General features: G+C 47.0%; 1 protein-coding gene across 3 annotated transcripts in view; it reads left to right on the top strand.

The window, feature by feature from the left end:
• CPLANE1 (ciliogenesis and planar polarity effector complex subunit 1) overlaps positions 1-23,481 on the top strand; it is a 2,680,747-nt gene that overhangs the window by 670,678 nt on the left and 1,986,588 nt on the right. The window lies entirely within an intron of this gene.

Genomic DNA, 23,481 nt, shown 5'->3' with positions numbered 1-23,481 from the left:
TGAAAGATGTCTAACATAACAAATGGAAGCAGCATTGTCCGAGGTCGAATAAAGGTACATTTAAAGCTGAATGTAAATGTTGTTCTCTTGGTCGTTTTTTGGACACCCATAAGCTAAAATAAGTGAAGTGTAACATTTTCCTGTGCACCTTGCACACATTCCATGTTTTTGCAGTCACGACTATTGTTAAAGCTGTCTAACAAAAGACTTGAAAGGTATCATTTTTCGAGGTGAAATAAAGATAAACACCCAAGCCCTCGCATGCAAGTTCAGTTTTGTTTGAGATATGTGCTTCCCATACTGCTTTCTCTTGCAATGTTAAGGAATTATACTGGATTAATCTTTTTTTACGTGTCCACATTGACGAATTTGCCCCACAATCACAAGTTGTGGCGCTGCTGGGACTAGAATGGGGTTCCTCATCGTTAAAGGCCATAGCTCTGTACATAACAAAACACATGGTAAAGCAGGTCTCCTTCTCCGCAGAGCAATGGCCTTTGATGCTGGGGGAAACATAAAAGTTCAGCATCAGCGTTGGAAGCACATTTTCTTATCTCAAAGGAAACAGAATGTGAAAGAGTGTGCGTATAACAGGCAAGCAGTTCCCCAAATGTGATAATGTGTGCTTGAGCTAAGAATAAACAAACACTGGCATGCAAGGTCCCCTCGCAGTCACACGTTAAACACATAAACTCAGGCAAATGAAAACTGTGTTAAAAAAACACAGTAAGGATGTGGCCAAGATGCAGTTGCAAACAGTGATGAAAGCTAAATAAACAAGCAGACACAGACAACGGTAGGGTAGGAGGGAGCAAACATCAAAGCTAGCTGCAATAGATGGACCCTGTACAGTGGCTCAACTAAAATAAAACAATAGCTCATAAAAGTGCAAGCAATGGAAGGACACCAGTACCTGGGCCATGCTCTAGAGGAAGGTCACAAGCAAAGAAGGAAGTGCTGACCAGCAGGAAGCAAGGAATGAAAGTGGCTTTGAAGCCCACCACTTGTAAGTACTGGGAGAGCTCCAAGCCCGCTAACAGTAAAAAAAATGTCTCAAAAAGACTGCGTATGCACTGTCTACTTGAGACCTAAGCAGTAGACCGCAGAGTCAGCTACAAAAGACGCACTCTGTAGAAGTGCTCAACAATAATAAACAAATAGCTTGGTCTGAGCAGTGGAAGGACACAATTATTTGGGCTATGCACTAGGGGAGGGTCACATACAAGAAGAGGGAGGTGCCGACTGCAGAGCTGACTAGAGGAAGCAAGCCATCAAGAGTGGCTTTAAAGCCCACCAATTGTAAGTAATGGGTAGGCTCCAAGCCCACTGACAGTAAACAAAATGTCTTGAAGAGACAGTGCATGTGCTGTCTATGCAAGATCAAAAAAGGGGTCCAAATATCCCAGATCTCCTGTAATATAATTATGTTAAATGTGCAAATAGGACTAACCAACTGAATGTCAGGCAGTTGTGATCGGAACCTAACTATGTTCCATGATATTACATTTAGACAAAAGCATAGCAGCTCAAACAGCCAAAGTAAAACAGATAAACCTAAACAAGACGTTTTCTACAATTCTTTGCCTGATTGAGCGTCTGTAATAAAGAATGGAGTTCTATTAAAACAAGCATTTGCAATGCAAATTGGTCTCACGTTTGTGAGAATTGGAGGTATTGGCATTGCACAATGTCTTTTACCTACCAAATGAGTGAAAGAGGAAAGAAAATGGAAATAGAAGGGATGCTAGAGAAAGGAGGAAAATGAAATGGAGATAGAACAAATTTGAGGAAAGGGGGTGAAAAGAAAATATAGGGGGAAATGGAAACGGCATAATAAAGAAAGAATGATGTGAAAAATGCAAAAATGTCCAAAAATTAACAAATTAAATGAAGCAGGAAATAGAGACAAACAAAAATACAAACAGGATGTAACGTCCTGGCTTTCTCGGGGTTGGGACAAACAGACGACGGACCAGAGAAATGGAGGTTTAAGGATGATTTAATAAACAGATAAACAATTACAGACAACAAAGAATACCGGTACTGGAATCACCAGTTCAAGTACGATACCCATTCACAGCTCGTCTAACCGTCCTCCGCATGCACACCGGACCCGGTATGCTCCAACGGAGGGCACAGTGCTAAGCAGTGGCCGACAATGCCACTCGACCGCTGTGAAGGGTAGTTCCAAGGTTGTGGAATCTACGGGGGGGCACGTGGGAGTCACCCGGCCGGGCTCTCTACCACCTGGGAACAGCCGCTCTACCAGTATCCCCCAGAGTACTGCCACAACACAAAGACGCTGGGAACACCTCCTAGTGTGCGTCTCTTGTATCCGGGTTTAAGTGATGATACCCAAGGTGGCGCAGAGAATGGATGGGAGCAGCCGCTCTACTCTCAGTTCTCCTACGAGTGTCGATGGCTAAGACGCGGAAACACCTCCTGGATAGCGTCTTAGCTATAAGCGTGTGTTTACCCAAGGAACGAGGGTTGGGTGCTTCGGCTCGCACCAACCTCGTTTTCTCCAAATTGTCAGGCCGTTGGGAGCTTCGGCTCTACCAACGGGACTTGTGCCCAATGACGTTGAATAAGGCTCTCAGAACGGGACAGGACACGGGCAGGAAGCACACGCCAGCACCTCTCCTCCGCTCCTTAGAATGTTCCTTCCGCCGCTCAACGCACCAACGGGTCCGTGTACCTCAACCAGGTACTCCTGCAAAGATCAGAATATCCGACGCCGAGTCCCAGTGATCTTCTCCTTAAGTAGTACTCTCGGCGTTGTATAACCATGACTCTTGAGTTGCATAACATGAAAACTAGGCGTTACCCTTGGTGTTATGTAACCAGAACTCTTGAGTTGCATAACATGAAAACTAGGCGTTCCCCTTGGTGTTATGCAACCAGAACTCTTGAGTTGCATAACATGAAAACTAGGCGTTACCCTTGGTGTTATGTAACCAGAACTCTTGAGTTACATAAGGCAATTGTTGCCGGAGGGCATTCTGGGAGTTGTAGTCCGCTCTCCTCCAAGCGCACCAGGTTCACGGAAGTGGCATCGTGGGAGGGAATCCATGTGCGGGAGGGGATTCCTGACACAGGAGAAGAAAATAACATATGAAAGTAGAGCGAAACAGAAAAAAGCAGGATGGATGAAATGGAACACAAAGGCGTGGAATGCACAGCTAGGTGTGCAGAGTCACTGTACAGTGCCAGGGACAGTGGTTCGCCAGTGTATGGTGAAATAGGCAGACCATGTGCTTCAGTACATAGCATTGTGTGAGTTCATTCTCTGCTCACTTTCGGAGCTAACCCACATGCTGCACTGCACAGCATTGTGTGGTGATGAATGTACTCTGTCAAATCCAGGCCGCACACTATAGAACACACCAATGTGTACGGTCAGTAGTTTACACTGCACTTGGTCCAGTACATAGCTGCTAAGGTTTCAGAATGCTACGGCATTTTCATAATTTAAGTGTAATTATGAGTGACATTTCAATGACTGAGTGATACTTTCTTGCGATAAAATTTTAGCAATAAATACAAGAGAAACATATAAATATTAGAAATGACACCCATATGAGCAATGAAAAACTCTAAGGAGATCTTGAATATTGCTTTAAAGCACCAGAAATGGAATGGCACTAACTGGAGATGACTCTTTGTAATCCAGCTGCACAGACTATCAACACCAATTTAATTTACTAATCTGAAAGTAATCTAAACTTTATGGGCAAAACAATATTTCATAAAGTAAACAGCTTCAGTTATGGTCCACAGCAGAACTCATTCCATGAACTTTATTAACGTTTCTTCCACACTCATATTTTGTTAATACTCCACAGTCTTGCAGCGGACCAACTCATGGGGTCTGGAGGTCACACAGACTCTCGGAATGCACCTCATTACTAAACAGATTTGTCGATAAGTGAACAATTATAGGATCAGTACCACTGTTCAAAACAGATTCGTATGTAGAATATGCTACTAACTGGAAGAAAATCACAGGCCCACACTGTAATTTTGACACCATATGGAATACAATTGTGTTTTTTTTTAGTATAGATTCCATCTGTGGGCATATTAAAAGGAACTACACAAACTCTGCATAACTGGTACATTTGGCTTGAAAAAACAGTTTAGGGAGACTACACAATTCAGGTAACTTTGGGAGAAGCATTGTTTAAGTTTTTAGTAATAAACTTAAACGAACAAATTAGTGCTTCCAAAAGAGGTGCACATTCACATATACAGTACTGCTTGCAGATACACTACAGCAGTTTGATTCGAACAAAAATGTACTCGTACGTGTGCTCCTTTTATTAGCACAGGAACTTTTAATTTTTGTAATAGCAATACACTTTTATTACATTTTGGTGCTTATACTACCACAAACAACATGCATGCACCTGACTTCATCACTCAATTGTTTCGGGTGATATGAGCAGCACTGTACTCAGCACACAGCATGCCCCGTCATGAAATATTGCCTGGGGTGAGGGATAGGAGGGCAGTGTTAGCAACACACACAGGGCATGAATCTTTTAATGCCACCTGGTGACCAGTATGTGGGAGTAGGATGCCGGGCAAGCACTAGCTCCAAACAGGGACAGGCCCCGGCTTACAGAAGATGACACCTGGAAAAAAGGCGCCGCTTTGACGTGTGTGTGTGTGTGGCAAGGAAAAAGAAAACTGCTGCCCATCTGTGTCTGCTGTTGGCCAATTAGACCCTGCATGGCCACAGGCAGACAAGGCATCTCCCCAGTGTCCATGAGAGGCAGAGTCTGCTATTAATGACAGAGAGTGAGTTCTCGGCCTCAATGATTGCCAGCAGGAAGGATTAGAAGAAAGTATGGGTGACTGGATTGGCGAATAACTAGAGTTTCATATAGTAGATCCACACCAATGGACGCTCATCCCTCACCACCACTGATATATGCACATGTCCCCCCAAGCCACCTCATATGCAGGCCGAGAGGCAAGCCTGTCTGCGCTCGTCTGCACCCATCTGCGCCCGTCTGCGCCTGGACCGCGCTCAGCACCAGAACCCCTGGACCCCGCGAACGCCACAACACCAGAATCGACTACGACACCAGTACCCTCCACGCACTCCACGCCGGCCGAAACCACACCTGCTTCCAGGCCGCCCCGAAACGGACCCTTCTCCTGCCACACCTGCAGCTTCACCTGTGACAGAACCACCAAACCTCCAAGGACTGGCCCCAACCACCTCCGCTGCATACTCCTCAACACCCGCTCCGCACGACACCTCTGCCCCAGACGTGGCCTTCCTGACCGAGACCTGGTGGAACGACTCCTCGGCGCCCGACATCGCCATAGCCATCCCGGACGGCTACAAGATCACCTGCAGGGATCGCGCCAACGGAATGGGAGGAGGACTAGCCATCGTCCACAAGTCCACCCTCAAGGTCGCCACCCACGCAGACAACACCGCCGAACACCTGCACTTCCGGATCCACACCGGCCCCAACACCACCCTCAGAGGAACACTCCTCTACAGACCCCCCGGACCCTGGGCTCAGTTCACTGACTCCATCGCCGACCTCGCCAGCACCCACGCACACGCCTCCACGGACTACATCCTTCTCGGGGACCTGAACTTCCACCTCTAGAACAACAACGAAGCCAACTCCGCCACCCTGATCGACAACCTCGCCAACCTCGGCCTCAGACAACTCGTCACCGCACCCACCCACACCGCCGGCCACACGCTGGATCCCGTCTTCTCCACAGGCTCCCACATCGCCTTCAACCACACCACCGAACTCCACTGGACAGACCACCGCTGCATCCATTTCACCTTAAAGAAACCAACCACGCACCACCGCACCCAACAGCTACCTCGCCGCGGCTGGAGCAAAGTCACCGAAGACCGGCTGATCATCTCCCTCACCAAGAACCCACCCACCGACCCCACCAACCCAGACGCCGCAGCCCGCAACCTCAGACAGTGGATCGATGACTGCGCCAACATCCTCGCCCGCTCAAGAAACCCTCCAACAGCCACGCCAACAAGAAAGCCACCTGGTTCACCGACGAGCTCCAGACCTCCAAACGCGCATGCCGGAAACTGGAGAAGACATGGCTCCACGAACGCACACCAGACAACCACGCAGCCCTCAAGGACGCCACCCGCAGACACCACCACCTCATTAGAGTAACCAAGAGATCCTCCTTCAAAGACCGCCTGGCAAACAACGCACACAACAGCAAAGAGCTCTTCAGCATCGTAAAGGAACTCTCCAACCCCAGCGCCAACGACATCCCGCCCTCACAAGAACTGTGCGACTCACTAGCCATCTTCTTCCGCCGTAAGATCACCGACATCCACGACAGCTTCAACACCACGACCGCCCCGACTGCGCCAGACTCCACCCCCTCTGTGAACACCACCAGCGCCAACCGTCTGACCTCCTGGTCCAATGTCAACAGCGACGAGACACGCAAGGTCATGAACTCCATCCACTCGGGATCTCCATCTGACCCGTGCGCACACCACTTTTTCAACAAAGCAGACTCAGCCATCGCACCCCAACAACGAAAGGTCATCAACATCTCCTTCGTAACAGCGATATTACCGGAAAGCTGGAAGCACGCCGAAATCAACGCCCTCCTCAAGAAGCCCAAAGCGGACCCCAAGGACCTCAAGAACTTCCGGCCCATCTCCCTGCACCCCTTCCCGGCAAAGGTCATCGAGAAAATCATCAACATGCAACTGACCCACCACCTGGAAGACAACATCTTGGACCCGTCCCAGTCCGGATTCAGACGAAACCACAGCACCGAGACGGCCCTCATAGCCACCACAGACAACATCAGACGCCAACTAGACAACGGCGAAACATCAGCCCTCATCCTCCTGGACCTGTCAGCCGCCTTCGACACGGTCTGCCATTGCACTCCAAAGACACGCCTCCTAGCAGCCGGAATCTAAGAGAAGGCTCTTGACTGGACCACGTCCTTCCTCTCCGGCAGAGCCCAGAGCGTCCGCCTCCCACCCTTCCGATCCGAAGCCACCGACATCCTCTGCGACGTCCCCCAGGGCTCATCCCTCAGCCCGACGCTGTTCAACGTCTACATGGCCCCCCTCGCACAAGTGGCCCGCCTTCACGACCTCAACATCATTTCCTACGCCAATGACACCCAGCTTATCCTCTCCCTCACCAAGGACCCACACACCGCCAAAACCAACCTCCACGAGGGAATGAAGGCCATCGCGACTGGTTGTGGAGCAGCCGTCTGAAGCTGAAATCGGACAAGACAGAAGTCCTCATCCTCGGACCCACCCCCTCAGCCTGGGGCGACTCCTGGTGGCCGACCACACTGGGAACAGCACCAACACCCACCGACCATGCACGCAATCTAGGATTCATCCTCGACTCCTCCCTCTCCATGTCTAAGCAGGTCAACGCAGTCTCCTCCTCCTGCTACAACACCCTCCGCATGCTCCGCAGGATCTACAAGTGGATCCCGACCGAAACAAGAAGAACGGTGACACAGGCCCTCGTCAGCAGCAGACTGGACTACGGCAACGCATTCTACGCAGGAATCCCAGCCAAACACCTACGACGACTACAACGCATCCAAAACGCCTCCGCCCGACTGAGCGTCAACGTCCCCCGCCGCAGCCACATCACCCCCCACCTGAGAGACCTACACTGGCTCCCCGTCGACAAGAGGATCACCTTCAAGCTCCTCACCCACGCACACAAAGCACTCCACAACACCGGACCAGCCTACCCGAACAGCAGACTCCGCTTCTACACCCCCACCCGCCAGCTCCGCTCCGCCAGCCTCGCCCTCGCAGCTGTCCCCCGCATCCAACGAACGACCTCCGGCGGCAGATCCTTCTCCTACCTCGCCGCCAAGACCTGGAACACCCTCCCCACCCACCTACGGCAGACCCAAGACCTACTGGCCTTCAGAAGACTCCTCAAGACCTGGCTCTTCGAGCAGTAGCAGCACCCCCATCCCCTCAGCGCCTTGGGACCCTCACGGGTAAGTAGCATGCTTTACAAGTACACTGATTGACCGGCGCAAGGCTGGCACTATAAAACTTATAATTAAGCAGAGTGAGAAATATATCACACGCACTCACAAGTAAACAGCCGTCCGATTCAGGCACAAAGGGAGTTGGTGGCGAATCGGAATTCCAAGTAATGAGGATATTAACAGCACATGAGGGATAGGGGCAGTGCACATATACGAACACCAGCGCTAATAGGTTTTCAATGTCATGTGACACGGGTGTTGCCCAATGGGAGAGCGAGTTTGTTGAGTGACATGTGGTGACTCCCACAGAAGTAATGAAGGGAGGACCATCAACACTTTAGTTTTTTACGTATTAATATGATGGAACCAATATTAAAGTATTTTTAAATATAACCTCTAAACAAGCTCTGAAGTCAACAGCTGTCCGCCATGATAAAAATCAGTTGTATGTGCGAGCAGCACTGCACTGCAGAGCTACAGTCGGACCGACAGGCCTTTCAAGTATCACTCATCAGGTGTGACGCTAACGCATTTAAGTGTGGTGTTCCGCATCACCGCACTGAAATGCATTGTCATGCATTTTTGCCACTCTGAAACTCTGGCTACGCAGGGTGCCAGCGAGCGCCGCCGGCACCTGCCAGCTGCTCCCCGCAGACTTGCTGCAGGCACTGGGCACTGGGCAGTAAGTTAATAGTTAATCGTGTCTGCTCTCAGCTCTGGAGTGGCTGAGAGTGCTACAATGTATTGTAACTTACAAATGAAACACCCTAGCGTTGCCGGACCGGTCCGAGCAGTGAGTGAGTGACTGATTAGTCACTCAACGACAGGACACTCATGGCCGCCCGCGCCGCGCATCAGAGGCATCACGGACATCGCGGGCGCAAAGTGCGGCCGGGCGGGGGACGAGTCAGTGAGTCACTCTGCTGGGAGAAGAAGAGTGCATGATCACTGCGCAGAGTACTGTGCGGCCGCAGGTCCCTGTGTGGTTCACGCCGCGTCCGCCGGACGGACCGGGACGCAGAGACTGCAGCAGTCTGAACTCTAGTTCATTAAGTAAGTGTTTTTAGCCAACGTTACGCGCTGCGAGCCATGCAGACTTTTAGTGTACATAACACAGTTTAAGAATTAGTGCTTGTGTCAGCGCTGCCGTGGAGCGGCACGCACAGTCTGATCATCTCTGATCATAAATTATTTCAGTCACACACAATCAATTTAGTTTAAACTCTGCAGGCAGGGCTGCTCTGTCTCATTCATCCTTCTGAGTGAGCCCGGTTTATCTGCAGATCTTTTTTAACCACAGTAAATCTGTAGGCCCGGCTGCAGGGCTGCTCTGTCTCCTCATCCTTATGAGCGCCCTGACTAACGGGGTTTATCTTCACAGACTATGGGTCAGTGCGTGACAGTTTTACCAGCCAGGCTGGCTCTCGCGGCACTGGGGCCCGGACGGGCTTGGGGGGGGTGGGAGGGGGTAGCGGGTGCGTTACCACTGGGGTTAGTGTCCTTCCATTTCTGGTGCTCAGCAGTTTCAAGAAGTTCTTGGAGTTTCTAGTTGATCAAATGGCTGTAATTTCTGATATTTAGAAGTGAGAAAGTGTCACTCATAGTCATTGAGATGTCACTCATAATTTCACAGAAATTTTAAAAATGTCACACATAGCAATCTGAAACCTTGGCAGCTATGGACCGACCACCACAGCGATTGTACTGTGATTCTGGGCAAATCCCTTAATCTCCCTGTGCCTATTAAATAATCAATGTATCATTAATTGGTGACCATCGGTTCCAGGACACCACACGGGGAGAGACAAATAAAAAAAACACAACACACGTGGAGGGGCGAGACAGATGAGCAGCGACCTCGGAGCGAGAGATGGTAGTGGGGGCGGCTCCTGTGTTGTGACTGGGTTGAAGGGGGTGGGTGAGTCTATCACGCGCTGGGTGAAGAGAAGGGTGGTGTGGACAACAAAAACAATCACTAAGTGAAATCGCCTAGGCTGAAACAAGCAGCCAAAGGCGGGACAATTCAATGGAATGGACCAATAGAAAGCCAGCATTTCTAGATACCACGAGAAAGAACCAATGGTAATGGGTGGGTGTGACAAACCCCACAGAAGAGATAAGAACAGGTCGATCGAAGCTCGAATTAAAATGGATGGTTTATTATGCAGCACCGTACCAACAGAACTGTGTATATCAACGTCTTCCAGTAACTGACACTCAGTCAAGAGTTCCAGAATACAGAAGCACAGTGGAACACTCCACGTTGTTAAATGAACCCCAAACCCAATGCTATGCAAATGTACAATATTGCCAGTTTGAACATTTAGGCATGTGGACAAACATATTGCATCTTAAATGCAACTACCATATATAACACCCTCCCCCTTAACAAACTGTAAGAGCTACTTAGTCGCAAACCAACCTGAAGAACATTGAAGGAGGAAACCAAGGATACATATATAATTATATACATTTAAAACCACAGAACCTTCAATATTGCTAACACTCATTTCCTCAGCTACTCTACACATGACTACCCTGCGGACATACCGTCCTGTGTGACTAAACTTTTCTTGTTTACCTGTATAACTTTAATAGCACGGCCAAATTTGGAATGTCCCGTTGTCACAAACCCAGGTTTGAGTTACTCAGTTTCCCACAGCAAAACAGGGCTCCTTCACCTTCCATTTCCTGTCATACCTTACTTTCATCTCTCCTTGTTTCACCATCACCCTGTCAGCTACTCTTCTCAAATCCACCTCGCACACTTTGGTAAACTTCCTCTTTATCCACCACTGACTCAGGTTGGAAACTGGATCCCTTCCTTTAAGCAGACGGAAAGGAACCAGAACTTGCAGCAACGACACTCTCATTGAGTGCTCTATTAAAGCTTTGAACTTGACCATTCTGTTGCCGTTCATATAATGACGTGTTAACATGCCTAATGCCACGCATGAGCAAAACACTCTTCCATCTCCTTAGACTTATATTGCACTCTGTTGTCCATCACTTTAGGACAGCGAGAAAATATTTAAATAAAAAATTTAATAACAACCCGAGAAGGCACCTGTGGCACAATCTTAACCTCCGTCCATTTAGAATGATAGTCAATCATGACGATGGCAAATCTCGCTTCCTAAGGTAGACTGTTAAAAGGGCCGGATATATCAAAAGCCACTTGCTCCCAAGGCGAAGCTGGCCAGGAAACCAGTTTAAGCGGAGTGGGAAAGACTCTGAGCATTTTATCACTGTGAATACACAAACACATCCCAGTCTCTTTCCAGGCGTGGTCTACTATTACGTCAAACCCAGGCCACCAGAAAATAGACCTAGCAATTTTCTTCATGGAAGACATCCCCTGGTGTCCCTTATGAGCCAACTCCAGAATCCTTCCTTGCATAGCAGTATGAACACTCACCCCCTTCCTTTGAATAAAATATCACCTTCCATAATCATTTCCTCCGAAACGTTGAAAAATGTTTGTACTTGAGGAGCAACACTTGTCTTTTTAAGCCATTCTTCCACCAAATACTTTTTAATCATTTGCAAAATGTCATCTTTCTCCGTCTCTTTTTTCCACACCTCCTCTGACAGTGAACTGCACACCCACCAAATCCTTAACATTTACAACTATTTCCACCGCATCGTGTTCCACATTGCCTTCATCAGGACACGCTAACCTGGACAAACAATCTGGCGCAACGTTTGGTAAAGGGGTTGTTTTACTGGTGCCAATAGTACATTTCTATGTGTATGTTCTTCCATACTAGTCTCTAGTCTGAGAATATATTCACTCTCTTATCTTCTCATTTTCATTTCTCTGTAACCACCTGTTACAGGACAACACACAAAACCATGTAACGGTTACTTAAGCAGAGTACATTTATTTATAACAAGTATCTCCAAGTATTCCCTCATGTAGGTGTCCCCGGTTCTCTCTCTGTATCTTTTCCTTCCTTGTCTTTCCTTGTCGTCTCTTCGGCTGTTTGAGTGTCAGTCGTATCGTCTCTTCTTCACTGGTCCTCTTTTATCCTGATACACCCTCAGGGAAATGAGATGGGATAGGCAGTTAACTTCCTGCCAAACAAACAAGTATTGGCTCCTTCACCAATACAACGGTGACCAAAGGACGGACAGGGGTTCCCTAAGATCCACCGGGGAAAACCAAGAAAAAGACTGGGACAGGGTAAAGTGAGGAAACTTAAAGTAACAGACACCAAGACAGGTGGTTTTCCCCTCCCTTGGACTCCCGAACCCACACACTTACCTCAGCCCAGTTTATATTCACCTAGCAAGCTACACAACAAACTCAGAAACCAACAAGGGGGAAGTGTCCCCAAAAGAAAGAAGTCCTATTCCTAAGACTCCTATCCTTTATAGCACTGTGAGATACGCGCCAGTGGGAAACCAACCGTTCACATAGCGGCCGGTCATCCGGGTCACTTGCCTTAAGCCGGAGCCTGATAACGGAACCACTGTTGCCTCGTCCAGTTGGCCTTCCCCTGGGATGGGTGGTATTGTTGCCCTGCTCCATCTCTTCTCGTAACCTGTCTGGATTTTGTTCTCCGTACTCGGGTCTGCCTTCGGAACTCGTTGCTCCGACCTTGGTGTTTCTCCTCCTCCTCGGACGCTGCCTGACCCAGTTTCCTGCCCTGGTGCTTCCTGACGTACTTCCTGGGCTGGAAACCGCCCTGGGTCCCGTCCTGCTGAGAACGTCAAGCACTCCTTTGCGGTACCCCCGGGGCGCCCGTAGTCATCCTCCTGGGATGCTCAGTCAAACCACCTCAAGCGTGTTTAAGGATTTGTTCTAACCCAAAGAAGGTGCACATCCAATTTTGTTCATAACAATGGAGAAAAGTAAGGGGAAACCCATTTTGTGTATATTCCTGTAGCCTCATTCTCAATGGTCCTATTGTACTTTATTGTAGAGGCATTCAATAATATAAAGAGTTATTTCAGTTTTTCCCTGATCAATGTTATTCCTGTTTGGAATGCGATTGTCTTTGTTTCATTCAGCCCTAATTTGATTACCGAGCAGTTGAGGCATGTAAAAAATCCAGTGGGTTTCTCCAAGAAGCTCATAGTGGTAGTTCTTTTAACTACAAATTTAGACTTGTATGTTATTTGTTTCAAATTGGTTGCCCTTTGGAAACACATTTGTGGAGTTGGCGCTCACTTCACACTTATGGATGGATTATTAGTTAGGAGTTGCCAGTGCCTTTTCAAGACATTTTCCTATGTGATGGTGTCCATTGTGTAAGTTTGTCAGAATCCTGATTGGGTTTGTCTCCAGATTGCCTTTTGTGTTACTGTCAATTATTGTATACTTGCAGGGTTTAGTGGAACTTTTGTTAGCTTTCCTTTCCAGATCTGATTTATTGTATCCACTTTGTTCTAATCTATCCATCAACTCCTGGACTTTTTCATTGACGATTGGTTGTTCACTACAGATTCATTCAGTCCATAGGAATTCTCCTTTCAGTATGTTTTTAATGTCGCTTGGAGGGCAGCAATCGTTTGCCATTAGTGCTGCATTGGTGACCGTTTCTTTTCTGGGAAGTATGGTATTAATTTGATTGGTCTTAATGTGACTGGTAATCTTCAAGAAATCCATCAGTTTTTTGGGATAAATTGAAGGTTATCATGATGTTCTTCTGTTAGTGTCCATCATTTGAAAGTATCTCTTTAGGGTGGATGTTGGCACATGCAAGATGCATAGTAAATAATTGTCTGTGTACTGGCTCCAAAACATGATGTGGGGTTAATTCCACCTCACACGTTAGGATGCCTGTGTATGGTGGAACAAATTTGTAACCCATCGCTTTCCCCCTCTTTGTAAGTAGTAATTGTGATTGAAGGTGAAGATATTGTTTGTGAAGCAGAATTTAAGCATCTCCAGTACCATACTGTTTGATTGTAGCAAGTGCGCTGATTTGGTTGCTAAAGCTTTTTCCTCTGCTTTTATTCAATTCTCATGTCTGTCGGAGGTGTAAAGGCTCACAGTCTCAACAGTGACCAATGTATAGTTGTCCTGCCATTCAATGCTATCCAGTTTACTTAGGATGTCCTTGGTATTGTTGATGCATGATGGAAAGAGCTTTATCAATGGTTGTAAGTTGGGGTGGATATACTAACCTATACGGTAGAAAATGTAGTTAATTCCAGGTAGGATTGGCTAGCCAGATGAAGGAAATCCTTTTTGTGGATTTTCAGAAGAAGATATTTAAAGTGGTCATAGTTGTGTGTTCTAGGAATAGATGTTTTTTTCCTTCCAGTATAAGGAAGCCCTGATTGTGCCATTCATCTAATTTTGTTTTAAGTACTATTTGGATCTGTTTGTGTTGTGTAGTTCTTAGGACACCAGGACCTGCACGTTTTGGATGACCTAAACTGAGGGCTTAGTGTTCAGACAGACTCCGGACACCCCCACAGGAGGATGAGTCAGCCGTTAGACCAGCTAGCTCTTCGGTGCTACTACCACCCCTTGTATTCTACAGTGGTGTAGGTAGTTTCTGGCAACCACTGAACATGACAACCCTGATTCCTCGGGTATCGTCGAAACAATACAGTATCTTTTGCTCAGTCACTCATGCTTACTTTTCTCAGAATACACATAGAATGACGATTGGAACAGTTTCAATAATTATTTATTGGTCAAGCCTCAGTCTAGTGTGAAACGTATTAGCTGCGACAATCAAAAGACAGGAGCAGACAAATGTAATCGCTAGTACCAATATCGTAAAAAGTAGATCCATTTCTACCATAGTGCTAATAAGATTAATAAAAGCAGATTATGTCAAACAATAGCATTGGCATACTCCTACGAAGCGTAGCCTACCTAAATGTATGTAGCCTAGATCTGTATGTGAATCATGTGTATGTAAATGTCAGGATATATCCCAATGGAGCCAAGAATTCCCCGGGGAAATGCTAACCCCTCAACTGATGGTTCTGAATGAAGGACCCTGTCTCTGCATCAAGGAAGGCACCCCGCAAGAGATGTCAGATCTCTGCCTGTGGAAGGATCAGCCTGCAGAGTCTCGGTCCAACCTGGAAGGAATTCCCCTCTCTCTCCGTAAGGCGGATTGAGCGTCTTTTATACTAAAGTGATCACTCCAAGGTTTCTTCCAGAATCGATATGTTTTGAAAACATTCACTAATCCTCTGCTAATCCTTTTCTAAACAAAACCACTGATGCGCAGCTGGCTGTTGGCCATGGATGAAGAAAGTGGTGACCCTTATGCAGAATAAATCTCCCGTGCCTGGGGACAAGTTTACGTACGTTAGATGCAGGGTTAAGATAGGGTACCCAGAGCCTGGTTGTTGAAGAGACAGAAGTAAGCTACTATGTAAAAGGTCACCTGTGTTTAGGACCGTTATGTCATGTGGATGGGACAAAATGTATGTAATTAAAATGTACATTTCTGATGGATACATCTGCCTGTGGATTCCTCACCTTTTGAATTACCCCTGTGCCAGCATTCCACAGAAATTCTTTTCTTAGTTGTCCCACGTGGACGAGGACGTCATAATAGCACGGCTCCACTCGCGACTCCGTATGACGTCACCGGAGGCATAAGAAGACCTCGTCGGTGTGGTGACGTCTGGTCCCTTTTTTTCCCGCCGTCGACACGTAACAGTTTTTTCTGGGACTCTCCACTTTATTGTGATTACTTTTTTTCTCGCTCTTCTTAGTGTTGCAGTAAAAATGGCTACTTTGAAGAAGTCTGAAGTCTGGTTTCAAGCCCTGCAGGGAGTGTGGGGGCCATATGTCGATCACGGACCCCCACCAAGACTGTCTTTGGTGTCTTTCTTCAGACCACGACGTCGAAGGGTGTTCGTGCTGTCAGAAGATTAACCTGAAGGCGCCAAGGTTTTCGACTCCAATACATCAATCACCGGCGACGTCTGGTGTTGGGCCGGCATCGTCCAGGATTCGATCGGTGCCGTTTCCCACTTCAGCATGTCCTCCTCCGACGCCATGGCCAGCTCCACAGACGCCGATCCGGAAGCAGCATTCCAGGAGGGAAGCGCAAAGATTGCTGGAGGAAGAGGAGTACCAGCAAGAGCAGGAGAAAAGAGAGATTCTCGACTCCGTTCAAAGGTCTACGTGAGGCTAGTGGCCTTGATACTTCCCCGGAGTGGGAGCTTTCTTCTCCGAAGGCTTTACCTTCACAAGATGTTGCACCTTATCACTTGGTCATTAGAAAGGCTGCTGATTTGATGAACCTTCAGTTGCCTTCAGCAAATCAAATCAAATATTTTGACTGAAGTGATAAATTCCCCTTCCTCTTCTAATGAACCTCAGCTGCCATTCAATGAGGCGTTGATGGATCCAGTTATGTAAGTATGGCAGAAACCTTTGCCTGCCCCTGCAGTTTCTAGAGCAGTGGCAAGAAGGTATAGACCTGCTCCTGGTGATCCACCTTTCCTTTCTGCCCATCCGTCTCCAGAAAGCTTGGTTGTCAGGCTTTTTGTTCCAAGCAGTCTACTGGTTCCTTCCCTACCACCCCAGGGGATTGAGACTCGAAGAAGTTAGAGCAGTCGGCCAAAAAGGTGTTTTCCCTCAGCAAGTATGGCTCTGAAGTCAACAAACGCCACATGTTTGCTAGGGAGATACATTCATGGTCTTATGGACTCTGTCAAGCAATTGGCTCCTAAACTCCCTGAAAATGATCGCGTTCATTTTCTTGAGGCACTTTCAGATTCGCAAGCAGCAGCCCGTCAGGTCATCCAGTCGGATCTGGACACAGTGGACTCGGTTGCCAGAGTCATGGATTCCTTGATTGCTACTAGAAGGCATGCCTGGCTTAGATCTTCAGGTTTCTCTCCAGATGTACAGGCTACTTTGCTGGATTTACCCTTCAATGGGTACCAAGGCTACTCTGCGCTGCAGCGGTTCAAGAACAGTAGGGCTACTGCAAGATCTTTGGGCCTCCAGTCCTAACCCAGGAGTTATCGGTACAAAAGGTATCGAGGCTTTTGGAAGGCGGCTTCCTTTTGAGGCCGTCAGCAGCTTCAGCAACAGCAGCAGCAGAATCCTCTATACCGGTCATACAGAGGAAAAGGTAGAGGCCGTCTGCGGGGCACCTCTCGTCAACAGTCTTCCTCCTCTCCCCCTGTCCCCACCACTGGTACCACTGGAAAGCAGCTCTAGATCCCCCACCTTGAAGCATGCTGGTTCTGTAGGGGGTCGGGTGTCCCATTTTCTACAAGATTGGGAATCGGTTACCTCAGACCGTTGGGTTTTAAATCTTGTGGAGAATGGGTAGGCCCTACCTTTTCAAGAGATTCCACCTCCTTACCCGCCTCACCAGGACTTGTGTTCAGAGGACAATTTGCTGCTTCTGCAGCAGGAGGTCAGGGGTCAGGGATGTTACTCCCGTTATTCCCTGATTCCCAAAAAGGACGGTCCTGGAACTCAGGGATTTTAATTTTTACATCAGACAGGAAAAGTTCAAGATGCTGACCTTAGCCCAGGTTCTTCTGGCGCTGCAACAGGAAGACTGGATGGTGTCAGTCGACTTACAGGATGCGTATTTCCTCATCCCTATCCTGAAGTCGCATCGGAAGTATCTCCGGTTTACGGTGGGGTCACAACATTACCAGTTTACGGTCCTCCCGTTCGGTCTCACTTCCGCACCTCGAATCTTCACAAAGGTGATGGCAGTGGTGGCAGCTCATCTCAGAAGGTCAGGAATTCCTGTTTTCCCCTATCTGGACAACTGGCTGCTCAAAGCAAAGTCACCAGAGATGGTGTTGCTTCACTTGCATGCAACAACTCAATTGTTGTTCAACTTGGGTTTCTCGATAAATGTGCCCAAATCTCACCTGGTGCTCTCAGCGTAGCCTGTTCATAGTGGCAGTACTGGACACTACTGTATGTCGAGCTTTTCCATCACCGCAGAGGATTTTTTACATTCAGGAGATGATTCCTTTATTTCACGTTGGTCAGCCATGCACGCTGGCACATGATGGTGCTCCAGTGGTGCCTCCGCAGGCAGTGGTATCAGCACAATAGAGCTCTCTGGGAGAAGGTCAGAATCTCCAGAGACACTGCAGCAGAGCTGTCTTGTTGGAGTGTGCAGGACAACCTGTCTCAAGGAAAGCCCTTTCAAACTCCTCCACTGGTGGCCACAGTGATCACGGATGCCTCCACTCTAGGGCGGTGTGCTCATCCGGGGGATCTGGAGATCAAGGTATTTAGTCTCCAGAGGAAAGGTTGCTTCACATCAACCTTTTGGAATTGTGGGCAATTCCTTTACCAGTTTCCCAAGAAGTGTGTGGTACACAGATCTACTTCACCTCTCACTGCACTATCCGCTCCGTCTCCCTCTCAGGGCAGACCTCTTTTCGCAGTCGCAGGGGCAGGTTCTACACCCCCACATCCAGAGCTTGCACCTTCTTGCTTGGAGATTGAACGGGGCAATTTGAGTTCTTTCTCTTGCCCACCGGATGTGGTGGGTGTTATTTTATCATCCAGTAAACACTCCACCAAATCTATTTATTCCTTTAGGTGGTCTTTGTGAAATGGTGTGGGGAGAAGTCCATTGATCCTTTGAAAGCCCACTTATCTGACATTTTAGGATTTTCACTTTCCTTGGCCCAGCAGGGTTGTGCTGTGGCTACAGTAAAGGGTTATTTGTCGGCCTTCCTCTGTTTGCCAGAACAGCATCTTTAAGTCTCCCATCGTTATGAGGTTCATTAACGGCCTCACCAATAAGTTTCCTCCCACTCCCTTCATTATGCCTCAGTGGGATTTGAATTTGGTACTTGCTTTTTTGATAGGCTCTCCTTTTGAGCCCCTTCATAGCAGCCCGTTGAGGCTTCTTTCTTTTAAGACGGTCTTTCTAATCGCCATTACCTCAGCCAGGAGGGTAAGTGAGCTTCAGGCTCTTAGTTCTAAACCTCCTTTCTTGACCATTCATGCAGAAAAGATGGTTCTCAGGACCAGGGCTGCTTTCCTGCTTAAGGTGGTCACTCCTTTCCATTTAGGACAGTCTATTACTTTACCTACCTTTTATCCTCACCCTTCCAAGGAGCAGGAGATACTTCATCGCCTGGACCCTAAGAGGGCTGTCAGCTTCTACCTGGACAGGACCAAGGATCTAAGGGTGGATGATCAGCTCTTTGTGGACTACGTCGGACGAATGAATGGCAAAGCTGTCCACAAACGAACACTCTCCTGGTGGATCATCTTGTGTATCAAGATCTGCTACACCCTGGCTAAGAAGGAGCCTCCTGAAGGTATTTGAGGTAATTCCAACAGCGCTAAGTCTTCTTCTTCTGCTGTGGCTAGAGGTGTTCCTGTTGCAGACATCTGTAAGGTGGCAACTTGGGCCTCCCTCCATACCTATGCGAAGCATTACTGCTTGGATTTGGAGGTTAGGAGGGACGGCCATTTTGCTCATTCTGTACTGCAAGATTTTTTGGTATAGGCAGGTGTACACCCTCCTCCGGGAGCGGGACAGCTGTGGGATCCAATTTAAAAGGTGAGGAATCCACAGGCAGATGCATCTGTCAGAAGAACAAATTTCTTACCTTCGATTAAGCTTTTTCTGGTGAATACTGTATCTGTCTGTGGATTCCTCACTGACCCTCCTGCCTTCCCATTGTCCTCTTGCATATACCAGAACATTTCTGACTGTCTGACATTATTTTCTATATGTCATTTTCAGGCATATAGTTTGTTGCTAGGAAATGTTTTGCTTATTGGCTTTTCCTTTCTCTTTATGTATATACTGTATGTATTTGTATGTATATTATGTATTCTGGGTATACTTGTGTTATGTTCTCGGTCCGCCCGTTTGCCTCGAAGGCATGGAAAAAATGAGTGGAACTGGCGTGAGCACGCTGACGAGGTCTTCTTATGGCTCCGGTGACATCATATGGAGTCGCGAGCGGAGCCGTGCTATTATGACGTCCTCTTCGACGTGGGAGAGCTAAGAAAAGAATTTCCGTGGAATGCTGGTGCAGGGGTAATTCAAAAGGTGAGGAATCCACAGGCAGATACCATATCCACCAGAAAAACCATTACCGAACTTGTTCGATGGGACTATCCAAAAGGACATGACATTTGGTGGGTTTGTAAGCCCCTTTGCTTGCTTGTTTTTATGATTATTTATGAATACCTTCTTAAGGTCCAGGTTTGCCTGCTTTCCATCCTGTTTGTATTTGTCGGCAAGAATTGTGCTTTTTTTTCCCTGTATCTCCCAGACACCCCTTTTGCAGGTCCTGTAGTACTCCTGTATGAAATCATTTCTATTTCCTGGTTGGAATTGAGAAGTGATGGTGGATTTGATAGTAATACCATTTGGCATAGCTTGCAGAGTGTTTATTTCCAGCTCTAATGCTGTCTCTCGGATTGGGAAATCTGTTATTACTGGTTTCTGCTAAAGTATAGATGACTGGGATGTCATTGAGTTCTTGACTGAAAATGGGCTGGTGAAAAGCTGTGCAATCAGGATCTGTTGAGGTAGTTTATCTTGCAAAAAGGTGGACTGCTTCACTTTCAGACATAATTTTTATTGGTCTACTTTGGCGTTTATCATATCCCAGTAGACTGTGTGGCAGGATGAGAGTCCTTGATTGTTGCTCCTAGTTTGATGTTCTGTGAGATAAGTGCTGGAAATATTTGCCATTAGTTGGTTTGCTGTTGTTTTCTCCTGTTCCTTTCTTATAGATTGAGTTTTTCACCTCTGGGGTTGGTTGCTGATTGGTTATGTTCTTCTTCTTTTGTTTGATTCTGCTTCTTGTATCTTCTTTCTTATACCCAGATTTTGTTGTTTCACTTGTTTTGAAAACATTAAAAAAAAGAAGCTTGGCTCAGCTCCATGGTGATTCTGCCTCTGAACTGGTGCATGGTTGCATTGACAAACGTGATGGTTTTACGGTTGCTGTGGTTCTAATTGACTATGTCCTCCTCAAATTCACCAATTACTTTATTGAGAATTCCAAAGTTTTTATTAGTAATGGCTTACCAGTTGGCGTCCTCAATGTTCTTCATAAATTCATCCACTTCTGTTTTGTATATATCACATTCTTCTTCAGCAATATTAATTAGTTGTCTATTCTTATTATTTTATACTTCTTTTAAATTTGTTTCCCAACTTTTTATTTACTCAGGTTTAGTAGTTTTCACTAGAAAAGATCGTTATTCTTAGTCTTAAGTATGCAATTTGCTTCAATATAGTTTTAAGAGAGGCAGCTTCCTTCCTTTTCGCTGTTTCTTTCTTGAGAGCTTTTTCTAAAGCTTTGAAGGTGCTTCTGGCTGATGATGGGTCTGGTTTTGTTTGGCTAATTGTCCCAGAGGGAAACGAATTAAACACTTCATCTATTCTATTAGTTGATGTTTTATTTATTCTCATCCAACCTGCTAAGTCATGGGACTAATTCAAAATGATGATAACGGCCAGGTAAACGATCAGCAGGAGGTCTTGGATTCTAAGGAATTTCATTGCTTGTCTGAGAATCTTTGTAAAGCAACCTAATGCTGACGAAAGGCCGAAGGGAAGAGTCGCAAACTCAAATACCTGGTATCTCCAGATGAATTGCTCAAATCTGCAGTGAGGTCCAAATATGGGGATCGACAAGTAAGTATCCTTAAGGTTAAGGCAGACCATTCAGTCACTTTGATGGAGGATGTCCCTCAGGATATGGATGCCCTTCATTTTGAAGTTATGATATATGAACCACTTATTGAAGCTGTACAGATTTATCAATGGTCTGTAGCCATTGTCTTTCTTTTCCACAAGGAATATATTGCTTACTAACCCTCTGGGATGTAAGAAAGACCTTGCAAATGCAAGTTTTTCTTCCTGCTCTGTAATCTCTTGCTCAATGAGCCCGGAAAGCTCCTTGGAGAATATTGAGGGACGGACTAGGACGGCCTAGAAGGGAGACCCATAGAACTCTATGTGGAATCCTTGGTCATCTGCAGAACCCATGCATCTGTAGTTATTAGTTTCCAGTTGGACAGCAACTTGGCTGGCCTGCCTCCCACCTTCACCTGTGTCTCTGTAGGTGTACTTTCCAGAGTAAGAATTAGCACTGGTCTTGCCTCTTGAGCATCTGTGGTTACAGACTATTCCAGAGTCGGAGCAAAGAACCCCCCAAACTTCGATTGATCCTGCCAAAATATTCTTTTGGAGTATTGTCCTTTTTGAGAGGCGTTGTTGTAGGGCCAGTCGGTCAAGCACTCCCCGCCTCTGCCGGCACCGGGGAAAACCTTAGGATCAAACCTCTTTTTCATAGATGCGTCAGCTTTGTCTAGGGAGGTAAAAGTTAAAGCAAATTTCCCCAGCTCTTTTAAGAGGGATCCCTGAAGAGACCCACGAGGGCAACTGCTCAGTCTCCATAGAAGTGTGATCCCCCAACGTAGGATCGACTTTGATGAAAAGGAATCTGTGCCTTTCGGTAGAAAAGGCACAATTCATATTTCCAGGAAAGACTATTGCTCATTGGGGCCACCTGGAAGGGGTCTATGGGTTCATCAAGGAACCTGATTGCTGCGCTTCTTTTCAGCTACACCTAGAGTTTTTGTTAAAGGATCAGCCATGTCCAAAATGTTGTCCTATAAGAACGCCGGGAACGGTATACACCTTTTTTTTAGGGTCACTAATATATTTTGCTCGAAAAGTGTCCGTCTCTGCATCTATTTCAGGAGTTAACAAAACCATCCCATCCCATGTAGGGCAGTGACATTCCACCCGAACGCCATTTTAAACTTCCTTGTCCAATAACTTGCTAAGGCGGTCCGCTACATAGGCTGACCCTTAATCCGCAGGAACCCATTTTGTAGGGCCAGCATATCTGACAGAAGAGGGTCATTTATAGGACGGAATATCCGGGATTCCCAGAGTTGGCTTATTGCCAGGGCTCTGAGAAGATCCTGGTTCCTTGGCCAAGAAAGCCTTCTTAAGGCAATCAAAAGTGTCAAAAGTGATCAAAAGCAAGCTTGATGGGGTTGGGATCCCTGGGTCGTTTTGTTCTCTTTCACTGGCATGCATACAGCCACAGAGGTTGTGAGTGAGGACCTGGAAGGCCTAGGAAAATCTTCCCTCTCAAAGAGGTATTCAGTGGGCCTTTTTGCCAACCCAGAGTTTCTTCTCCAGAGGTGCTAAAGCTGTACCTGTAGATTTTTGCACAGAGGCGTCAACTGCCTCTGCAATTTGCTCATCCCAGGAATTAAATTTAACCTTTGTCTACTGGTGGTAGGAGCCATTCCCTTGGAACTTTAGGTGGCCTTGAGCAGGCCAATGGGTACGTCTGGTAGATGAGGTTCTGGGGCTACAGGCAGGCGATAGATATTGAATTTGATTGCAAACCTTGCAGTTTTGTGGATTATGCAACAGCCTAAGTCACAATTATGTGGGGAATAGAGTGGATTTCAATCGCCCTGCGCAGATCTAGATTATGGGGCAGAACCGAGCGATGCCTGTGTCAGTTTTTACCAGATATAGACCCCAG

Source organism: Triturus cristatus, chromosome 2_1 (assembly GCF_964204655.1).
Source record: "Triturus cristatus chromosome 2_1, aTriCri1.1, whole genome shotgun sequence".
In the NCBI taxonomy this organism is placed as follows: Eukaryota; Metazoa; Chordata; class Amphibia; order Caudata; family Salamandridae; genus Triturus; species Triturus cristatus.
Note: the sequence above shows the minus strand (reverse complement) of the source record. Positions and strands in the feature narration are given on the sequence as shown.